This window comes from Cheilinus undulatus, linkage group 6 (assembly GCF_018320785.1).
Source record: "Cheilinus undulatus linkage group 6, ASM1832078v1, whole genome shotgun sequence".
NCBI lineage: Eukaryota > Metazoa > Chordata > Actinopteri > Labriformes > Labridae > Cheilinus > Cheilinus undulatus.
In genome coordinates this window covers 42783478-42805543 of record NC_054870.1, presented here as the reverse complement: position 1 = coordinate 42805543, position 22066 = coordinate 42783478, and the positions used below count along the sequence as shown (strand labels likewise).

The 22066-nt window shown below is 39.4% G+C and overlaps 1 protein-coding gene across 1 annotated transcript in view; it reads left to right on the top strand.

The window, feature by feature from the left end:
- Window positions 1-22066, top strand: part of foxn2a (forkhead box N2a) — a 47648-nt gene that overhangs the window by 4995 nt on the left and 20587 nt on the right. The window lies entirely within an intron of this gene.

Here is a 22066-nt window from a genome sequence, read left to right as displayed (position 1 = left end):
TAATGTAGACTGACATTTCTTTTCTTCTTGCTTGTCACTTTTTAAAACCCTGGTGCTACACAGAAGACAAAGTCAACGTGAGCCTGTGAGACAAAAAGAGAAGCAGATGTTGTCATTCTGCCATTATTTTGTAGACACAACCTCCACAGTCGTGTTGTAGGTCAAACCATCTGTTGTTTGTAGTTGTAGCATGTTAGCATGTATCCTCTCCTGTACATGTTGTGGCCTCTGAAGGGTAACTACTTCTGCTTCCCAAAATAGACAAGGGTCTGCTAAGTTTACTGACATTCATTTCTATAAATAAGCCTTGTGGAAACCCAGTGATGCAGTTATCATTGCTGGTGTGAAATGGCTTTACTAAGCACATGGATTTAAAATATCACTGTGGAGTAGATTTATCTTTAGTTTGGAGCCATCATAAGGTTATTTAAATGGCTGGAACATGCATGAGTGACATTGTGCTAAACAAGGATAGCAGTGCACTGTGGTTTCAGGTCCTTTCCTGCGTCATCATGAGGTGAAATGCAGGTGAAATCCAAGGCAAACTGTCAGGCCTCGGAGATTAATCTGCACTCTTTTTATCAGTCTGTTCACAGAGCCAAATGTTTGAAAACTTGAAACTGAAACTTACAACTGACACATGAGTCATAGTATAATTTAGAGCTGTCACAATATCACAACTGTAAACTCAGACAGGATACTGATAAAAAAAGGAGATTGATACCCGTTTGATACCATGGCAGAAAAAATACTACGCAAGGCCTACGCACAAAAAAATAATGCCTTGTTTTTAATTATAAAAACATGGAGGAAAAGTCAAGGACATTGTTTAAATTGCACAAAAACATAAAAAATATTCCAGTATTGAAATGTTTCGAGTGTTTTTTCTACATTTAAGACAGTATATGAGTTCATCTGCAATCAAAAACAAGAAAAAGTCTAATTTTAGGTGCCCAAGACCTTGAATGCAGTGTGAGTCTCAAATCTAGCATGTTTCAGATTAAGGCCCTGTCCACACGGAGATGAAAACGAAATATTGCCGTTTTGTTTTGAAAAAGTTTTCTGTAAAGACAGGATCGTTTCAGGAAATTTCGTAAACACGGATCCACTGAAAATGCTGTAATGCATATGCCAAGCCTGTACGTGGCGCTGTAATGCTGCCATGGAAATGCACCAAAAGAGAGAAGAAGATCACAGAAAACTGACACAAACTTTCTTCTAGTTGTCCTCCTGGTTGTTCACTGCGTTGGATTTAAAAACATATGGTGTATGCATTTTGTGGTATTGGTAAAAGAGCATATGATAACCACAACACCAAAAATAGAAAACCTAGGCAACCAATACTAGGTACATTGTTTTTTTCTTCTGTTTTCAAAAGTTGCTGGCAAAGTCTGACGAACTGTCTACATTGTTAAAAAAGGGCAAAATCAATCAGTGATTGATTTGATGCTGATTCGTTGCTTACGATATGCAATTTAATCTGTGAAGGAGTTTATTTGGACTTTTTGATGGATTCATTCCTCTTCCACTCATTCCAGTCTACACGCTTTTTAAAGGTTTTGTCAATGCTATAGATCATTAACAAAAACAGATTGAATCATATTAAAACAGACTGTATTGTTAAAGTATTGAAGAGATGTTGACTTTCAGAGGGCTTCTTACCATTGTTGCTTGTAGAAAGTTGACCTCCTCTTCCCTCAGTAGCCATTAGGTCTGTTTTGAATAGGTGTGTGAGCTCAATATTTACTTCTTTTTAAAGAAATGTCTCCAAGAAAACACAAAGACAATGTCAAGGACTCCTGTCCTGGCTTTAGCAGCTCTAGATCAGTGATGTTCCTAGGTGAATTATTTCACATTTGTTTGAATGCAAAATATAATTAAGTTAAGTTGACTTGTCTAAAGTCAAGAAAACACATTCTGTGAAAAAGCTTCACACTGTTTCGGTGCACAGTTGGTTTACAGAATGTGGCTTATGTTAGCCGTGCTAGCACCACTGGCCTTCGGTCCTCTTTGCAGGTTAACGTCCACATTCCTGTGCTTAATATCATCACTGCTTTAATTCTAAGTATAACCTGTCTCAGTCTAATGTGTACGTTGACTTGGAAACAGCACATCTTAAACTTGACACAAAAATGCAGAATGTTTGTATTGAAGTGAAACTGAGTGTCTCTGCTGCCCTCCGTCAAAGTGTCTCCTCCTGTGGTCTGTTCAATTCACTGGTCAGCAAAAACAATGATTAAGTCCATTTATCATCTCGTTAAAACGTACATGTCAGCATTAGTGTCTGTTACAGACAGACAATAAACACTGCATGCTGTCTGATATATGCTCCTATGTAAATTACACAGCACAGACCGGACCAGGTGAGTCATGTTAATAGTTATCATCATGAATAAATCCAAATAATGATCTGAAGATAATTTGCAGGCTATATGATGCGAGTATTGGGCTGTGATCACTGAAATTATGTGGTTAAAAGCAGGTGCATGCTGGTTGTCTGAGTCAGTTCTTACTTTAGCACACATAACGAGGTTGAAAATAATAATGCTCCATACAGCGTGTTATGTTGATTTTAAGATTATTCAGAATACCAAATGGAACCTGTCACAGATTTTATTGACTGTCATTGTAGGCCTTAACTGATAAAAAATATTGAGAATGATCTAAACTGACTGGTAAATCTGGTGCTTGACTTCAACCATTTAGCTGGTTTATCATGCACATCCCTTCTCATCATACCCTATTAAAAGATGAGTTCACATCATATTCTCCTTCACCATTGTTGTTCACCAAACTGATATTGAAAGTCCCGCCCCTTCTTGATTTTTATTGGTCCATGAAGGAGATGAATTGTCAAGTGCAGTGCTCATCCAGAAGTTGAACTTTTTTTTAACTGGTAGCACTGGGAGCAGAGAAAACAAAAGAGCTGACACCGAGGTGCTTTGCCCTCGGGACACCGAAGCAGAAAACCCTCGACTACCTTGGTTTTGTATTGAAAGATGACACTGCCAGCAGAAAAAAAGCCCCATCTGTAGACACAGATCAGTCTTAACCTACTTGTTAGATTAATTTCATTATCTAAGATCAAAGTCTAGACATTTTTGAAAAAGCAGTTATTTCTGATAGTCACACGCTTCATATCTACAGACTAACTATACAGCAGCGCTATCAAGAAGATCTCAAGCTGCAGTTTTGAACTCTGAAGAATGCCACACATTTCTTTGTTTTTTTGTTTTTTTTTTTTGACTTTGTGAACACTTTGGTGTAACTTTTCTGAGAAGTTGCTCTGCTTGACTTTTCTGTTGACACAAAAGGAAGATATATCTCTGAGGATGAATGATGCTGATACTGATGATCACAGATTCTTGCATATTTTAGTTTAATTTCCTCTTAATCTCACCTTTACTCCCTGTCAACCTAATTTTATTTCCTTGCCCCCTGCCTGTTTTTAATCATTACTGTCTTCCTCACTTTATTGATTTTATGTCTTCATTGCTTCCCCTTTTGTTTACCTCTGTTATAATATTTATCAATTTTACTACTTTTACATTTTTAGAGCTTGTTTTACCCTGTTTTAATATCTGTTTTTGCCCTCTTATTTAGGCTTACATTTTACTGTTTCTCTTTTAATTTCTTATGTCGTTAATTTTGGTCCTCTCGGTCTCAGCCTGTGTAGCTGGGTTCCTGCATTGCCTGGGTTCCTATCATTTTATGGTACTGATGTCTGTGTCTTGCCTGCATCCCGATGATGTTCATGATGTCTTAGTTGTGCAGTATGGTTCATGTCTGCACTCTGATTGATGTCTGTGATGTCTTAGTTTGCATGGCATCACAGGTCATCTGGGTTTTGATCTATATTGTTGCTCTTTGTCGATGTAGATGAATTATTATCTGTCTACATATCACGTTCTTCTTGTCTTCTGTCTGGGTTGTTGCTTTGTTTTTGTACTTTTTTCTGTACATGTCAAAGCACTTTGTAAACCCATGTTTTTAAAAGTGCTATTCAAATAAATTATTATTATTATTATTATTATTATTATTATTATGGTCACAAAGATGACCACCAACGCTCTAAGTACCTTTAAAGTGAGTTGGGCTCAGTCTACATTATATGCTGAATAGTACAGAACAATTTAAAGGAAAATAACATGCTATTGGATTTTGTGCTTGTTAGAAATTTTGATACTTTGATAGTTAATAACATTTTTTTAAAATGATTGATCGAAGAGGTTTACATGGATCAAAAACTTCTGGCTAACTCCTACAGGGTGCCTACACTGCAATAAAAGCAGTTGTCAATGTTTCACCAGATTTTAGTCCTGGAAAATTGTTAAAAACAAAGTAGGTTTAGGCTAATGATAGAAAGAGGGCTGTCAATATATCAATCTTCGATATAATTCTTATAAATCCAATAATAGCAATACCTGTTTTGATACCACAACATCAAAACTGAATACCTAGACAACTAATATTGGGTAATCTTTTGTTTTAATCACTTAAAATTGCAGGGAAAAGTTCCCATAATGAAACCACAACAATGTTTTTGTGCAATTTCGACATTGTGGTGGAGTATTGGGTATATATATATAATATAAATGCCAAGGGCATCCTAGTTTTATTTCAAAGTTTAAAATCCTGGTAGTGTCACATCCCTGCTGGGCATTTAGCTTGAAGCCATTGACTCTATGTAAGTGTTAAAGCCTAGAGTCACAGGATCTTCCCTTCAAAATGGAGCTTTTGCCATGTAATCAGTCTTATCACAACTGTGTGTACTCTGACCCAGAGTAAATGAAAGGTAGTGTCCGTCCTCTAAAGTCCATCTCTTTGTGTGGAGCTGTACAAGCGACTGTGGTTTTGAAATTTGTTACGAAAGCCGAGCTGTGTGGCAGAAATTTTCTGAATTGCTTAACAGTTTTAACCTGGTTTCTTTTGGGTTGTCTGAACAGAAAAAGGCTCAAAGTTTTATAACCTGCTGTTCATTGAAGAGCCTGTAATCACCGAGACGTTGGTGACTTTGATTTTACAGGCCATTTTACAGCAGAGGTTTAAAGCAGTGGAAGAGGTTGGAGAATTCGATGATTGGCAGAATGAGGAAGTTGGCAGTTTTGGTTCATTTGAAGAGAATGTGCTGCCATAATTAGGTGGCTGTGTGCGTATTGCAGTGTTTTTACACTTGCAAAGTGGGAAACGGTTGAATATAAATCAGCATATCATTAAGGCAATTAATGTAGAAGACTAGCTAATTTTAATGTCTAAGATTTTCTACAAAAGAAAGCATTTTTTAAAAGAAAATCTTGACTTCTTAGTACTTTGCATGGGACAGAGTATTGATCAGTCTATCAGCTCTTACTTCTGGTGCTGACCTATCTTGTGCTGGTTGACTTGAATGATTGAAACGGCACATGTTTCATCACCTGCTCACCCCTGTGTGTTTGTGTTTGTCTGTCTGTGTTTGTGAAGGAGGGGTATTCCCCTGAGCGTGCCTTCTTCTGTTGTCTCGAGTCTGTGACATTCTGCTAATCAAACATAGGTGGGAGCTCTGAATTTGAGGTGTTAATGCCTGCTGAGTTTACACCCACGTGTTGCCTCCCTGTTTTAGTTTCTCTGCTCATCATCAGCTTGTTTTTGGTTAGATTTTACATAATTCATCCAATGTCTCCAAAAAATGAGGGCGCAGCCTATGGCTGGGGAATATATGATAAAGTTTCTAAGCTATATCTATCAATGTATCTTCAAAGAAATGTAGAGTTAGACTTGCACTAATAAAGTCTATGCTGATGGGGTTTTTTTTTTTTTTCAAAATACAAAATAAAAACAACGCCAGGCCTGGTTCTCAGTGTAAAGCTTGTTTACCACTATCAGTTATATGCTTGTGGACTATGAGATCATTTTTTTAAATGCTTAGTCTAAATGGGGAATTATTATTTTATTCAAATTAGGAGCATTCGTGTTATCAGGAAAAGTCTGATGATATTGTTATGTGGTTAATACCACCAATAATAAAAGTCCCAGATGTCCAGTATTTAGGAATTTATTACAGGCCTACTCCTGCACACTGATTTAAGTGGAGCTCACTTTGCAAGACAATGATGCTGATTTTCAGCCTGATTTCCCCCTTTGACTAAATTTATCAAAGGCTCAATTATCTAATGGTTCTTAAGAATATCTGGACAGATTTTCATGTTATGTGTTGTGTGTAAAAAATATATATAATTTCTGCATTGAAATATCTATCAATTTAAAAAAGGGACCATCCTGCTGTTATTTTTTTTAATTTTAGGTCTTACAGTATCTCATAAATTTCAAATACAGAGATATTCTTTTTTTTTTTAATTGTAAAGGGACGTGTCTTTTTATGGAGGCTGCCTCAGGTTCACACTGAATGGGGTACAAGGAGGCACATGCAATCTAGTACTGCTTCCAGAGCACATGTGCATTCTGGGACCACTTCCAGCATGACCAGGAAGTTCCTTTTTCAGTGCATTTCTCCCTCAGTGTAAGAAATTTATGATTGAAAAAAAACCTTGGCTTTCTGTTTAGTAAATATGCCTTTACATGGTGCCATTTTTATTGAACAGAGTCTTTAATTCAGACAAGAAGTAAACAGCAGAGATGGGCAGTGCTGGTCTGGACTCACCATGTTGTGTTATTGTTTTGAATGAGAGCCCCCTAGTGGCAGAATTTTACATACTGTGCATTTGATCTGAGCCCCCCCCCCCCCCGATCTTAAATATTAAACATGTTCAGTATTTATGATCAGAAATCCTGTTCTGTGGAGGGAACACAGAGAACAGCTGAGCAGACACTCTTTGGAAGTCACATGGAACAGAACGATAGCCAGTCAGGAAGCAAGCTGACTGAATGAGGAAGCACAACAAACACAGCCATGGCAACAATAGTGAATGTGAAGCATAATCTTAGATAAACGTCAGAAATGGATGACCAACTTGTTCATTTGGAGCAACAACACAACATGATTTGTAAAATGTACCACAATGCAACTCACAAAAGGAGGACCTGGACTGAAGTTACTTCCATAATGAATATAGAAAGTGGTCAACACCTAGCCACATTTAGCTTGTTTGCTCTAAAGTTGCATTTGACCCTGTAAGATTTCGAGATTTGAGAGAGTGGGCTTTGGTTGTTGGTGAATAAATATGTTAGTGTGTGGTGCGTTGTGTTTGTCATCTCGTTATACACCCACCCTTCCATCAATTTCTACACCACTTATCCCGTTTGGGGTCGCGGGGGACTGAAGTCTCTTCCAGCTATCATTGCATTAGAGGCAGGGTTCACCCTGGACTGGTCGCCAGTCAATCACAGAGCACCCTACTCTATACAAATAAAACTGTTCTGTCATTTGTTGTCCTGTGTGGCGTCACATTTTTAAATCATATTAAGATTTAAAACAAAAGTATGTGCCAGGCTTTAATTGCACAATATGTTGTCAACATTTGGAAACATTTGAAACTGACTTTGCAGATCAGAAGTTGGAATATTTGGAAATGTGGTTGCTGAGTAATTTTTCCCATTTGAACCCACTTTTTTAAATATTGCAAATGTATTTGTGCAAAGTACATTTTCGTTTTATTTATTTAACCAGGTAAAACCCATTGAGATCAAGATCTCTTTGACAAGGGTGACCTGGCCAAGAGGTCAGCAGCACATGTCATACTTAATAATACATTTCAGTCAATAAGTTAAAAACAGACAATAATTTGGAAAGCGTGTAGGTAAATGACAGATAAAGTGCTGGAAAAAAACGACTCACAATAGCAAGTTCATAAACACAGGCACTGTTCCATGGACTCAAAATGTCTGTCATTTAAGACGGAACGAAAGGCTCCAAGTGAAATGAGTTCAGACAGTTTCAAATCTGGAGAGTTTTGCGTGCAGAGGGGGCAGCAAAACTGAACACTTTTTCCCCCAACTCAGTTCTGACATGAGAAACAAGCAGATGAGCAATGTCACTTGAGCGCAAGGCATAAAGCCTCCCAGTTCTTCCATGGTATATGGTGCTTTCTTTCTCTCTCTGCCAAAAATTTGACTGGAGATCCTTTATTTTTTTCTACATTGTGATACTGACATGAACTCAGGGTGTTTAAGAGTAAACATTTTGACAACCTTAAAGTACTGAAATATTGCCATGTTTGACAGTGTACAGCAACTCATAATATGGTTTGATTTTGAGTCATATCAAAGTTTAAAAAACCTGGTATTGAGATAACTACTAGTTTTTTTTTTTTAGCAGATTAATATCATATATCAACATTTAGCTGAAATATTTCTAAACATGAATTTTGGTCTTGTGTCGACCAGCCCTGTTACAATAATCTATTTTTATCCCATGAGCTTTCCACTCAAGTGGTTTCACAATTACACAAACTGAGGTTAACCTACTGTTAATGCCATGACAACAAAAACAAGACAGAACCAGATTAAATTTAGGTCAGGAAATCTAAAAATACACAGTCTTAGTTTCTGACATTCTTTTAAAACATAAATACAGGTTTTTGCAGACTGCCTATAATGGAAAACTCTGCTCTTCCCTTGTCGTCTGCTTTTATTTTTCCACATGTCTTGATTGGTCAGTCTGTTATGCCCTTATAACGAGCAGCCCCCCTCTCCATCTCCTCCCTGCCCCTCTTTACCCCCCAACTCTCCCTGAGTGCGTCTCATTGGTAACAAGTTGAACTCAAGATGCAGCTTGTTAAGCCCCGCCTCCTCGACGGCAGCACTGATGTAACAGTTTCCTCGATTAAGTGAAAGGAAGAGGGAAGCACGGCAGTGTCCTCTGTCACAATGCCTCTTTGTCTCATCACCACAGGCTGAATTAACGAGCTGTTTCCTTTTCTTAACCCATGTTCTGTTTGCTTCTTTTAAACAAACAGTGATACAGAGGTAGGCTTTATTTACCCTCTGACTTTTGATGTTTTTTTAGATTCATGCACATACAACATGCTGTTCATATCATGCAAAAGTAGTACTGATTGGTGAAGAGCAATATGTCCATTTTTCTAAACTTTGTGATTTTGATTCAATCCAAAAAAATCCCTCTTTTGATGATCTGAATGGATTTTCATGGGCTTATTTTTATAGCAGAGTATGATAGAAGGTCAACTTGTTGGTTGACTAGGTGGTTGACTTGTTCTGAAAAAGAGAAGACAACACACTTTGCTGTCTCGATGAGCTTAAGAGGTTGTATGACCTGTAAATTACCCCACTGTGTGCACCATGGTTTTGCACCCTCATCCACTGGATCTGTTCATGAAGCACAACATAACGGGATGACAGCATGACAGAAAAACTGCATATTCATGCAGGAATTGCAGGATAACACAATAATGACCAAGTACAAAGCAAGTAATGTAGATAATGGATTAACTTGCCCCTCTAAGTTTGATTTGCTGTTCAATTTGATATTATTCCATTATTTTTCTGCTTCTACCATGCATGAGCTTATTAGGTACTTGAAAGACTTTTGTTTTCCAAAGAAGTTTGTGTGAGGTTTAAAAAAAAATCCAGTGGTTTTCCACATCAGAAACAAACTTTTCAACATCTATGACATTGTAGTTTCTCTGTGACCCTCTGACTGACCGAAGCCCTGTGGCTTGTGCCAGCAGTTGTGACATAATATTGACAAAGTGATGAGATTCATAGTTAGAAGTCCAAACTTTGTGTTTCATTTTTAAATTGGCCGGATTCTCTGAGTGTTGTCCTTCCTCCATTGTGGGTAGATCTGCTTTACATGGATTGATGCATGTTGGCAGTGGGCTCCGTTGAAAATAGACTGGACACATACCTGAGTGGAAAGTGGAGTGGCACTTCTTGCATGCACAGAAGATTGATGACGATGGGCCGTGTGCTGTGAAGTTACAAAGACTGACTTGAAAGGGTGTGATCTGCTTTGCAGTACTCAGAGCATTCAGAGCACTTCACAGACAGAGTATGTGGAATTTGAGGGTGACTGTTAACTTGGGTGAAAGTTGAGTCCCTGTCCTTCTCCTGTTGCCCTCCTCTGTCCAACAGCAGAGCCCTTTAACCCAGTGGTTCTAAACTGGTTTAGTGCCAGGACCCACCACCAACTCCTTAATGACAATCACTGCCCAGTTATAACAAAATGTTTCTAATGAAAAATGTGACATTTTGGACTTTAAATGGAACAAAAATGTAATGGGACAAAGAGCAATTTCCTTTCAAATAAAACCATATCAAAGACTTTTTGATACAGCTTTATCAATTGCCTATAAATTCACCCCCTTGGATATTTTACCCTTTTATTGATTTTATAAATCCATCATGGTCAATAAAATAAGGCTTTTTTGACAAAAAAAAAATACAACAAAACCTCTTTAATGGGTGAAAACAAATGTCTAAAAAGTAATGCCAATTAAACAAAAACTATGTGAGTTAAAATGAGTGACTGCATAAATAATCACACCCTTCAAATCAGTATTTATTAGATGCATCTTTGGCTGCAATCACAGCACTGAGTCTGTGTGGATACGTCTCAGTCAGGCTTATCTGGGCACTGCAATTTTACTCTAGTCTCCTGTGCACAACTGCTCAAACTCTGTCAGGTTGTATAGGGATCAGGCATGAACAGACCTTTTAAGTTCAGACACAGATTCTCTTTTGGATTGAGGTCTGGGCTTTGACTCGGCTACTCCAGAGCATTAACCTGGTTGTCTTTAAACCATCTCTGTGTAGCTTTCACTGTAATGCTTTGGCTCTTTGTCTTGCTGGAAAATAAATCTTTTTCACCAGCCATAGTTCTCTTGCAGACTGAATAAGATTTCCCTCTAGAATTTTTGTATATTTTGCGACATTTATTTACCCTCTGTCTTTACAAGCCTTCCAGGACTGGCTGCCCAGAAGCATCCCCACAGCATGATGCTGCTGCCACCATGCTTCACAGTGGGGATGGTGTGTTTGTGGTGTTGTGCATTGTTTAGAGTCTGCCAAACATAGTGTGTTGCCTGAGATTTCTTCAACAGTGGCTTTGTCTTTGCCATGCTGCTATAAAGCCCATAAAAGCACATGTGCCATATTCCTTCTATTTCTTGATGATGGAAGGATGGGGATGTTCAGTGCCTTGGAATTTTTTTTGCATCCATCCTCTGACTTATACTCTTTAACAATCTTTTAGTTGCTTGGAGGTTTTTGACTTCATGGTGTAATGGTGTATTTAGCTATATAAAGTACATACACTTTTACAAACAAACCAGATGGATATTGATTTAAATGTGTTTCTTTTGTTTGAGTAAAAATCCCCCATGCCTGGCAGTATGCAGGTCACCACCCCTGAGACTGATGTTCCTACTGTATGTTCATTGTTTGCTTGGCATGCTTTAGTTGATTTACACTCATCAGACCTTTAAGTAAATACTTCCAGACCTTCAGAGTGAGATACCTCAGTCTGTATTCACTTTATTTTCTTGTGTCTTTATGCCAGTCCTGTTTTCCCACTTCATTTAACATGGACAACTATTATAGATTCCTGTTGCCTTGATTAAAAATAAAGGCTTTTCTGCAGGGCCCTACGGCCTTCACTCAAAATTTCATCTGCAAACACTTGCAGCATTTACATGGAAAGTAATCTCATCCAGAGCACATTCCTGGAAGGGCTTATGTTGAAACTTCAGCTGAACTGTAAAAAGGACATTTATTGTGCCCTTTAAAACAAAGAAACACTATTAAATTGCTTTTTTCGTTGTTTGTTGCAAGGATTTGGAGAATTATTCTGGTTTTAAAAGATGTTTTTTTTGTGTTTAAAAGTACATGAAGTTGTTGTGTATGTTGTTTGTCCACTGAACTCTGAGCCACATGACTAAAGAGATAAGGTTTCACTGTTGGCTGAGAGCTGGCATGTACTTTACAGGCCTCCCTTAACAGTTCAGTTGTCTGTGTTTGAGTTTAAAACCACTGTGTGAAGTTAAAGCCCCTGATGATCAACACAATCATTATCACCCATTGTCTTGTTTGCTCATTTTGTCCCCGGACTGTTTGGTGATTGCATCAGTCAATTCATTAGATTCTGCTCGGGTGTTTGTCAGCAGTCTGTAAGCTACACGCTGCTGGAATTCATAGATTGCCAAAGTAAACGCTGCTGCTTCAATAATCGCTACCTCTCCCGGCCTCTCGTAGCTCAGAGTCTACCACTCTGGCGTGGAGCGGGCCGGACTGTCTCTGTGTGAAGTCTGAAATTGTTTTCTGAAAATGAACTTCCTCAACAGGCAGGAGGTGTTTCCTTCCCTCCCAGTCCGCTGTTTGAAAGCTGTGAGGTGAATACTGAGCGCTGCAGAAACATGACTAGAGCAAAAACAACTGCTCCTTTGTGCGAGCCGAGTGTGGGGCCAAACTTAAAGCTTTGTGTGAGCTTTTTTCTTTACTAGGTTATTTTAAGCCATTCAGAAGTTCTATTTAGAAAAGTATCATGTCATCTATGGTCTAAATAGCCTTGGATGCTCCGTTTACTGTGACATAATTTCACTCTCCCATGAACAAGACAGCTACTTGGCTACCTCTCTCTGGAAAACCCTCTCTCTCTCTCCCCCACTCTAACTCACTCCCCCTTTGTCTCATTCACATTTTTAGAGCTGCAGCCAGACTGGGTAGTCACCTAAATATCAGTTAGGGTTTCAAATAACAGCCTTCGCCGTGGGGCTTTGCGACACACCTTTGTGTATCTATTACAGAAGTGTAACTGGTTTATGTCAACTGGTTTATTTCATGTGAAATGGGAGTGGCAAACGAACTCCGTCACATCTAAATTTTGCTGAAATACTCAACCAGAAATAGCAAGCTGAATATGACTTTGTTGCTTGGGTGATGATCTTTGTGCTGCATTGAATGGCTGTCATAAAGAAGGCCTTAATATCACTTAGTGCCGTGACATCCAGGTTGGCTGTGGCCTTTCCCACTGCTCTTTGTCAGACAGGTTTGTGGAGAACAGCAGCAGACTGCTGGCCTCAGCATTTTCCGCCTGTATTGATCTCCCCACATTAGCTCTCTCTTCATGCACAGACATGAGCACAATTGCTTCCCTTACAACATCGGCTGCCGTGGCAACTGAGTCCTGATCGTGAGACTGGCTCCCAGAGAACATCTCAAACCTCTTCAGCTGGTGATGTTATCAACTCCTGTTAGACTGGGCGATATGGACCTAAAATCAAATCCAGATATTTTTGGCTGAATGGTAACACACACCCAATGTGTTTTTATTTCTCCAAAGAAGTAAATGTTTGCCACAATATCAGAGTTAAAGATTTTGATATGATTTTGGTATAAATCAAACAATGCATGAGCCAGTTTTTCAGAATCAGATTGAGACATGGATGATCTAAGTTTGGAAATGTTTTTAAGGTGGTAAGACTGTTTTGGTAATGGCGATTATATGACGTTGAAAGTGTAGATTTGTGTCAATGATAACACCAAGATTTCTGACATAATCACTTCACTTAAAAGGAAATGAAGATAAAACCGATAGATATTCCTGTCTCTGTTTTTGTGGAGCTATAATCAGGATTTCAGTTTTGTCTTTGTGAAGCTGTAGAAAGTTCTGTGACTCCGGTGTTTTTATTTCATCAATGCATTTACTGGTGAGGAGAGAGAATTTAAGCGAAAAGAGAGAGCCATGTCGAAATTGCGCTAATACAATTGCAACCTTTAGAAAAAGTGAGTGTAACCAGAAAGGAGCGTTCCCTTCTGCAGTTCCATCAACTTTTCTGTCACTTTTCTGAATGTTGTCAACTGATTTGTGCAATTTAGATCATGTGCAGGAGTTTAATTCAATATTGCACTCACCAATGGCCAGATGAAGCCAGAAAAAAACATTATTTTAATGTAACATCGATTGATGTAATTAGCATTGTCTTACCCTTAATTATATTTAAAAATCTATCGACTTACCTTGAAATCCTAGCATATTCCTCAACCCTTTACATTCCCCTGGACATATCTGACACATCAATGGCTTGATTTTCCACTTACAGCCATCTCCATATGTCTTTGTGTATTTTTGAATAGGCTAAGTGCTTAACAGGATAAAAGAGCAGTTTGAAACAGGGGGGGTATGTGGCTTGGCACCTGCTGTTAGTGGCTGCCTGTTTGCACATGAATATGATGAAGCTGGCGGTGTGCGAGGCTATTTTAACTTGCAGATGAGCCATCAGGTCAGCACCATTGCAGCTTTGGTGTATTTTCAAGGATGAGCTGCAGTCAACAGGCCAGCGCGCCTTATTAGCTCCCTCTCCCCTCTCCGCTCTTTACACACTAGTGTCCCATTATTCACCGCATTCCCAGCCGCCTCTCTTTGATGCCTTTTCATAAGAGCAATGATAACTGCGATCATTGCAACAACAGTGGTAATTGACCAGCTGCAGTCATAGTAAAACACTTCCTGTGTTTGGCTGCAGCTTTCCCAGGCGTCCACCCTGCCTCCGTTGATATTCAAATTGCCGGTCTTCTGGAGGACCCACTTAAAGGAGGATAAGCGCTCTTTGGCACCCAAGGGCCCAGCTGAGAGGTCGGGGCTGTGAAGATGGACTGGGGTGGAGCTCTCTTGTGCTTTGAGGTTAACCAGCAACCTGACATCTTACCCAGACTGGGACTTCTTCTCATCTCCCGACACTGAATAAAGTATACAGGCAAGCTAGTCACGACCTGTGGAGGAAGAAAGGAGAACATTATGGAGTGTTTATGGCCAACCTCTGGTCCATAAAACACTTTGGCTATGCCTTTTGATCAAACAAAGGCCGAATTCAGGCACAAGGCCTTTTTGCCACACCTGTGTTGGCTTGTTGTTTGCTGTGACCTAAATGGTTGTCATCCACATGTATGAAGTAACAAAGTAACGGACTTAAACACCTGAATAACAGCGTTACGTAGGACTCAAAAGAACTTCCTGGCTCAGCTAGCCTCTTAACTCAATACAAGACTCCTCTAGACTCTTGTCTCTCATCATCTGGCTAGACGGCACTAGGAGTTCTGCATTACTAAGTAATTTGTGTAAAATCTAGGAGTGGTACTCAGTGTATGTAGACATTTTCTGATGATAATTGTATTGTAGAGGTCTATTTAGAGTTGCAAAGTGCTAACTTTCCTCTTTTCCTGTTCATTCCTTGTGGCTGTCTCCCACCTACTGACCCCCAACGGACATTCATGATCGCATGATTGCCAACGACCAATAACATTAAAAGCATTAAAATACATTAAACAGACATTAAAAGTGAATATGTAAAATACAAGGTAAGAAGAATAAAAGAAAATGGCATCAACAAAATGAGAAATAAGAGCAATAAAATTGCCTGAATTGACACTTTTAAGAGAAAAAACACCAAGAAGATGGCCAATGACATTAAGGAGCACTTTTTAATTGTGAAGGAAACTGTGTAATCAAACGGAGGATATAACTATAAGGAAATGTTCACTATTCTTATCATTTCTACCAAAAGTAAAGCGTAGTGTTTCTAAGAAACCTTCAAAGCTGTAAATTTGTCATATTTCACCATTCACCACACAACCAGTAAGCTGTTAACCTGTTAGCACGAATGTGTGTAGACAATGTATAATTTTTTAAAGATTTCTTTTTCGGCTTTTATACCTTCATTGATAGAGGAGGACAGTGGATAGAATTAGAAACGGGGATGAGAGAGCTGGGGCGAGACATGCAAGAAAGTGTCACAGGCCAGATTCGAACCCAGGGCTGACTGCGTACGTGGTGTGCCCCTTAAACCACTAGACCACTTGTGCCCCAGACAATGTATATTTTCATCCATGCCCATGTGACAATGCTTTTGTTGCCTGTAATGTCCATTTCTGAAAGCTGTGAGTCTAGTCACTGAAAGACATTAAGTGACAGAGTTGAGCAGTGAAACACTCAGGCTGTGGGTCTGTACTTCACAACTTCGCAGCAGTAAGGGCCTGTGTCCACAGCCAGCTTTCTCAGCGCAGGCAGCACCAATTACCTCATTTTCAAAGCGCTTCTCACCAGCGTTCATTGTTGCTCCATTACAAAAAATGAATCCTTCTTTCCTTGTTAGAATCTGATGTTGATTTTTAAATAGTTCTCTATGCTTCATATTTCTGTATTTTAAGGATATATATATCATATATCATATGTATATATCATACAGAAGATGCAGACAATGTAAAGGAATCTCTCCTGACACCAGCAGCAGCTGCAGACCTGAAAACTCCCCTTAAAAAACACGAGGAAAGATGAGTCTGATCGGTTTCTACTCCACTATTGTCCGAAGTCCTGCCCCTTCTTCATTTGATTGGCAGGTGAGGGAGAAGTGACATTAATGAGCGCAGTGTTATTCCATTAATCGCTCAAAACGCAGTGACATAATCAGCTGTTGCTGAGGGCGTTTTTTTCTGCCCAGGGAGCTGAGTGCTCAAAATAGTGGACTACATTGGTTTTATATTAAAAATAAGCGCTACCAGAACTGAAAAAAGCCACTATGGACACCACCCTCATCGTTACATTGGCTGGCAGGATAACAAACTCAACATGGAGGAATCAACTGGCACCCAAACATCTATACAGCTGTAGAAGCAGCACATAACGGACTTGCTGACTCGGCACAATAGAAAGAATGACTATTTGAGCATTTTTCCCACTCGTCTTTCATACCCGTGTGTTGCACATCCATATTCAATAGTAGTCTTAAAAGGCAGCGTATGTTTGGGTTGTGGTCTCAGTGAGCGTAATTTAGAAATAACTCTTGGAAATATAAATGATTTCATCCTCCAGGCCTTCAGACTAGTCCGTCTGCATGCGCTCTCTTCTTTTTTTGAATTCATTCAGAGTAGGAACCTGTCATGTTGAAGAATATCTTTTTGTGTTTTGGTCTCTTGAGCAGTGACTTTCTTTTAACACAAATGGGCAGTTCTCTCGCTGGCTGACACATCTGATTGCTCTACTTTGCTGAGAGCTGTGATTCATCCTAGACTGAGGATAACTTACATAGCCCACCTCACTGAGTCTCTCTCTCCCTCTCTTGGTCTCTTGTTCACTCTCTTCTGACAAGCTCTGTCCTTCCATAAAAGGATTTCCCTATTGTTATGTCCCTTCCTTTGCACACTGATCCTGTCCCTTTGCCTTTGGCCTGGAAAGCTCTGTGACTTCCTTTTTTTTGGTGTTCAAAATCACAGAAGTACACACAGTAGACGGCGATCATTTCAGTGATGCTGACACATAAAATGAAGACAATAGAGAGGTAGAATTCAGGACAGAATGTAGCTCACATGACGTCATCTATAGAGCAGACAGGAAGTGCTTTAAAGTCTGAATAAATCATGATGTTAGATTTAGAAGTCACGCTACACAAAACACGATCCGTCTGCTATATGTTTATCCCCCTCATTGAGAGTGGAGTGGTCATTTTGTAAATGCACTAATGCCTCCTTCTTCCCCCTCATGTCCTCATTGACAAACTGATTTATGTGCGTGTGTGTGAGTACACTCCCTCTCCTGTCTCACCCACTGTGCAAACACTCTCGAGGTTGACCCAATTCTTATCTTATCGCAGAAATAAAAAGATATCCGCCTCTCTGTGTGCCTTTTACCTCTCAAACCCTCCAACCTTTGTCCCCTCTTCATCCAGATCCAGAACAGTGGTCGTCTGTAGCAGGCAGAGGCAGCCGCCATGGATTACTTACTCTCTTTTTGTATCTCTAGAGCTTGTTTGCTGGATTTCTGCTCTTAATTGAGGGGATGGCTTGTTTGTCATGGTGACACTGAGGACATAAAGCTTGTTGTGAGCTGAGCTTAAAAGGGATCTCTTTGTGCTCTTAGCCTCACAAGCTACTTTTTGAAGAGACCGGAGCTAGATTTTTATGCTTTAAGATAGTTTTGGTTTTAATCAGGTTAATGGGACAAATGTACACTATGTGGACAAAAGTATTCAGCCACATGCCATTACACAAAAAAGGACTGTAATGACATTGTATTCAAATGCATGCACTTTGATATAGAGTTTTTCCTCTTTTGCAGCTACAACAACCTCTACTCTTCTTCGAAGGCCTTCCATAAGATCTTGGAGATCTTGTTTCTGTGGGAATTTGTGCCCATTTATTCTATAGAGCATTTATGAGATCAGGCTCTGGTGTTGGACTAGAATGCTTGGCTCACAATCTCCAGTTCATCCCAAAGGTGCTCAGTAGGGTTGAGGTCAGGGTTCTGTGCAGGCCAGTCAAGTTCCTTCATACTCAGCTCATCAAACCATGCCTTTATAGTCCTTTACTGCCCAAAATGTCTTGGTATGCTGAAGCATTAACATTGCCTTTCACTGGAGATAAAGGGCCTAGCCCAAACCTCACAGTTGGCAAGATACTGTCAGACAGGTAACGTTCTCCTGGCATCCGCCAAACCCAGACTCACCTATCTGACTGTCAAACAGAGAAGGCTGATTCGATTTGTCACCCCACAGAACATGTTTCCATGCAGTCGTTGACCCTGCTCTGTGATTTCACATGACCCTCCACTTTGTGGCTGAGTTGCTGTTGTTCCTAAACGCTTCCACTTTCCAATAATATCTCTAAAGTTGACAGTGGAATATCCAGCAGGGATGAAATTTCACAAACTGTCTTATTGCAAAGGTTGCATCCATCACAGTATCATCAAAACGAGTTTCAAGGAGTTTTTAGTGTTTTTAACTTTGAGAAAATATCAGTATAAAAAAGAATGGATCATAAAATTCTGAATAGGTGAGGGTTTAATACAAAGGAAAAGTCTCTCAAGGGATTCACAATATTTGATTTATGCCAGTGTTTCTCAAATGGTGTGATGAGGCACACTGACATGCCTTGAGGCAAGCTTAGGTGTGCCATGGGAATTTTTACAACCATTTGTTAATACTACAGCTATACAAAACTTAGGTTGCAACATGTCTTAATGGGGATATTTTTATGGACATGAATATGGTGTGCCTTGAGATTTTGGCTTGATCTTAGGTGTGCCTTCGGCAAAACAAGGTTGAAAACTGCTGATTTATGCTATTATCCGATATGCAGATATTTACAAAACCAATGCTGATATCAACATTGAAATATAACTGTAGTTCAATCAGGAGACACTTAATACGAGTTGATTGTGACAGTTGACAGTGATTTATTTTACAAATGAAAGAGAATTGTGCAAAGTCTTTGGCGATTAGACTCCACCGTGACGATATATATTTGAAGGGGTAGTGAAGCAAATGGAAGGAATAGGATCCCCCCTTCGGAGTCTAGACACTGGTGGTGGTGTTGAGAGATGCAGGATCAGATGAGGAGTAGACTTCTGAGAAGCTGCCCAGGAACCTAGGAATGCAGGATAAGATGATCAGGAGACCTGTAAGGATCTGGACTAGATGCTGAATAACTGAATGGAGGTGGCTCGGGTGGAGGAGGGTTGCAGCATCTGCACAGAACGACTGGCTGACTGTGAAACAGAGAATGACATTTAAAATCTGACAGGTGCATGATGATTGGACAAGTGGGGTTGTGGCAGAATCTGATTAGCTGACTACTTAGGAGAGTTAACGCCATAATCAGCTGATTGTCAGAGCAGGAAGAGATAAAGAATGGAAAAGGGAGAGATGTGAATGAGTGGTGACGGAAGAATGAGCAAAAACAGTCTTCCTGCTTGAACTTTCCATAAGCTCCATTTAAGACCTAAAACTTCAGTCCTTAGAACACATTTGAAAATTAAAGGAATGAGATAAACAAAGAATTAGACAGCTGATTTATGTCTGTTGGCCCCATATGTTCATATGAGTGGTGCAATGGTTCACTGAGGTCACAGTTTCGGATTGTGCCTCAGTTTTGGGGTCACAGTTAGTTGCTAGAGGTTTTTTAAAAAAGCGCCTTAAGTTGAGGAGAGGGAGAAGAAGCCATTGGCGGGGCCTTGTAGCTCCACTGCTGGTGCTACAGATGCCTACTTTTCTTCTTCGTGTTTTATTGTGCCTACTTTATCCTCTCCTTTGTTGGTTGTTTTATTGCGTTTCACAAGCAGTTACAGGAATTACTGCTGCCTAGATTGGTGAATAATACTGTCATCTTTATGTTTTTGTCTGTTTGGAAAGATGAGGGTTTTTGATAAAAGATAGGCATTGCATAGAGCGGTAAATAATGTTTGCTTTGGCAGCATGCAGTTACCCCCTTTATCTGACACCTACTCTGTAGTAGTTCAAGGCATCACTAATAGCAACATAGAAATAGCTGACCTTGCTCCCAGTGATGTCTTTTGTTTTTTGGGACTTAAAGAGACATCTGGATTAATTTCAGTATGTTTTATGACCAGGTACTAACTGCTCACTGCTTTAAAACAAGTTGTTAAAGAAGTGTTGAAGAAGTATTGAAAGCACTGATTTAAACAAATTGTTAATACATAACATTTCATGTCAATGCATCTGAGTGACTGTACAAAATCAATAAGGACCATCACTTATTTAGTTAGTTAATAGTTATTTTTACCTATCATGACACCCACATGATCTAATTCCAACCAGAATTTACATGATCCACAATTTGTTTACATTGTCTGCAGCAAAGCTGCACAAATATGATGAGATGTCTTTGACTAACCCAAACTTTTACAAGACTGGATCAGCAAAGCAGAAACATGTACTACTTTGACAATAGAGGTGAAAAATCATCGGAAAATAAAAGTTCTTCTGTAGTATTTGTTTAGTGGTTTATTTTTCTCAGACTGAAGAATGTTTTATGTCTGTAATTAGAATAATAACTTCATGCATTAGTGTAACTAATGATGCTGTTTCAAAAGATGACATAGCAGCCATTCTTCCTCTGCAGAAGTATCTTTGTCTTATTAATGATGGTACTTAGCTAATGATACAGGGCTGAAGGCTGTATTAAATTTCCTGGTGCTGTTTAATGAGTGACGACTCCCAGCTTTGTAGCCTCTTTACACGACTTAATCTGGCATGTGACAAATTGAGTCTTGATCCTGTCTGAATGCAGATCAGTGTGTGAGAGCCTTTCTCTCTGTAAGATGAAGACCCCGCACTCATTCCTGCAGCCGCCTCATGGTTTCATGCTCATTTACACATAACGAGCAGCTCTGTCTTGCCTCAAACGAGGTGGGCGTCGAGGAGTGGAGCCTTAAGTCGGTGCAGTTTCTTGAGAGGTCCTCCTCAAAGGTTCTCCTCAGCTGGAGTCAAGAGGAGAGGAGGGATGAGAGCCTCTCCTGTGTCCTCGCCAGGCGTGAAGGAGAGGGACAGTGAGAGGGCCACCGAGGGAGTTACAGAGGCAGACGGGCACAGCCACAGGGGGTGTGGCTCCAGGGAAGACTTAAGAAAACAGGGTCAACGCTTGGAAGAGCACATCATTCCAATATGTCACGTTCACTTATTTCATACTGCCAACCTTGTTCTGAAATCAGTTCACAGTCCAACCCTGTGATTTTGGTCTCTATGCTGCCAAACATAAAATCAGATAAAAAACGTAAAAACTTAAGAAACTCTATTTTACTTTGTAATTAGTAACAAGCATTTAAAAGTATTGAAAAAATATATTTTTAATCCATTTACCAAAGTCATTTTCTTTCCTCTAGACTTTCCTGATTGCATGATTTATATATTTCTATACTATTTGTTTACCATCAAGAGCCTGCTTTCTTTGCTTTATTGTACCTCTGTTGGGCCTTTTTTAAATTGTTTTATTATTTCTTTCATGCATATTTGATGTTTTACATGTGTGTTTCATAGCTTTAAATGGTCAACAAGGCTGAGATAGTCCGAAACTGATGTTATATCAATGCATTGATACATCTGCATCCCAATAAAGTATGTTTCTTTTTCTTTAAAACCAACCATGGTTTTGCTTGATATTTTCACTCTCAAAATTAAAACGTAGATTTTCAAGCTAACTGTTAAATAAAACTCAATGATAGTGGAAATATCTTGCATTGAAATACCTTGTCTTTCTATGATGTACAGAGCATTGTAATTTTTAAAACGTACAGAGCATTGTAATGTGACAAAGTTAGGAGTTGCTGAACAAAATGTAGCTTTTTTCTACCTATCTATCAGTGTTAATTATCATTAAGACCTTTGTA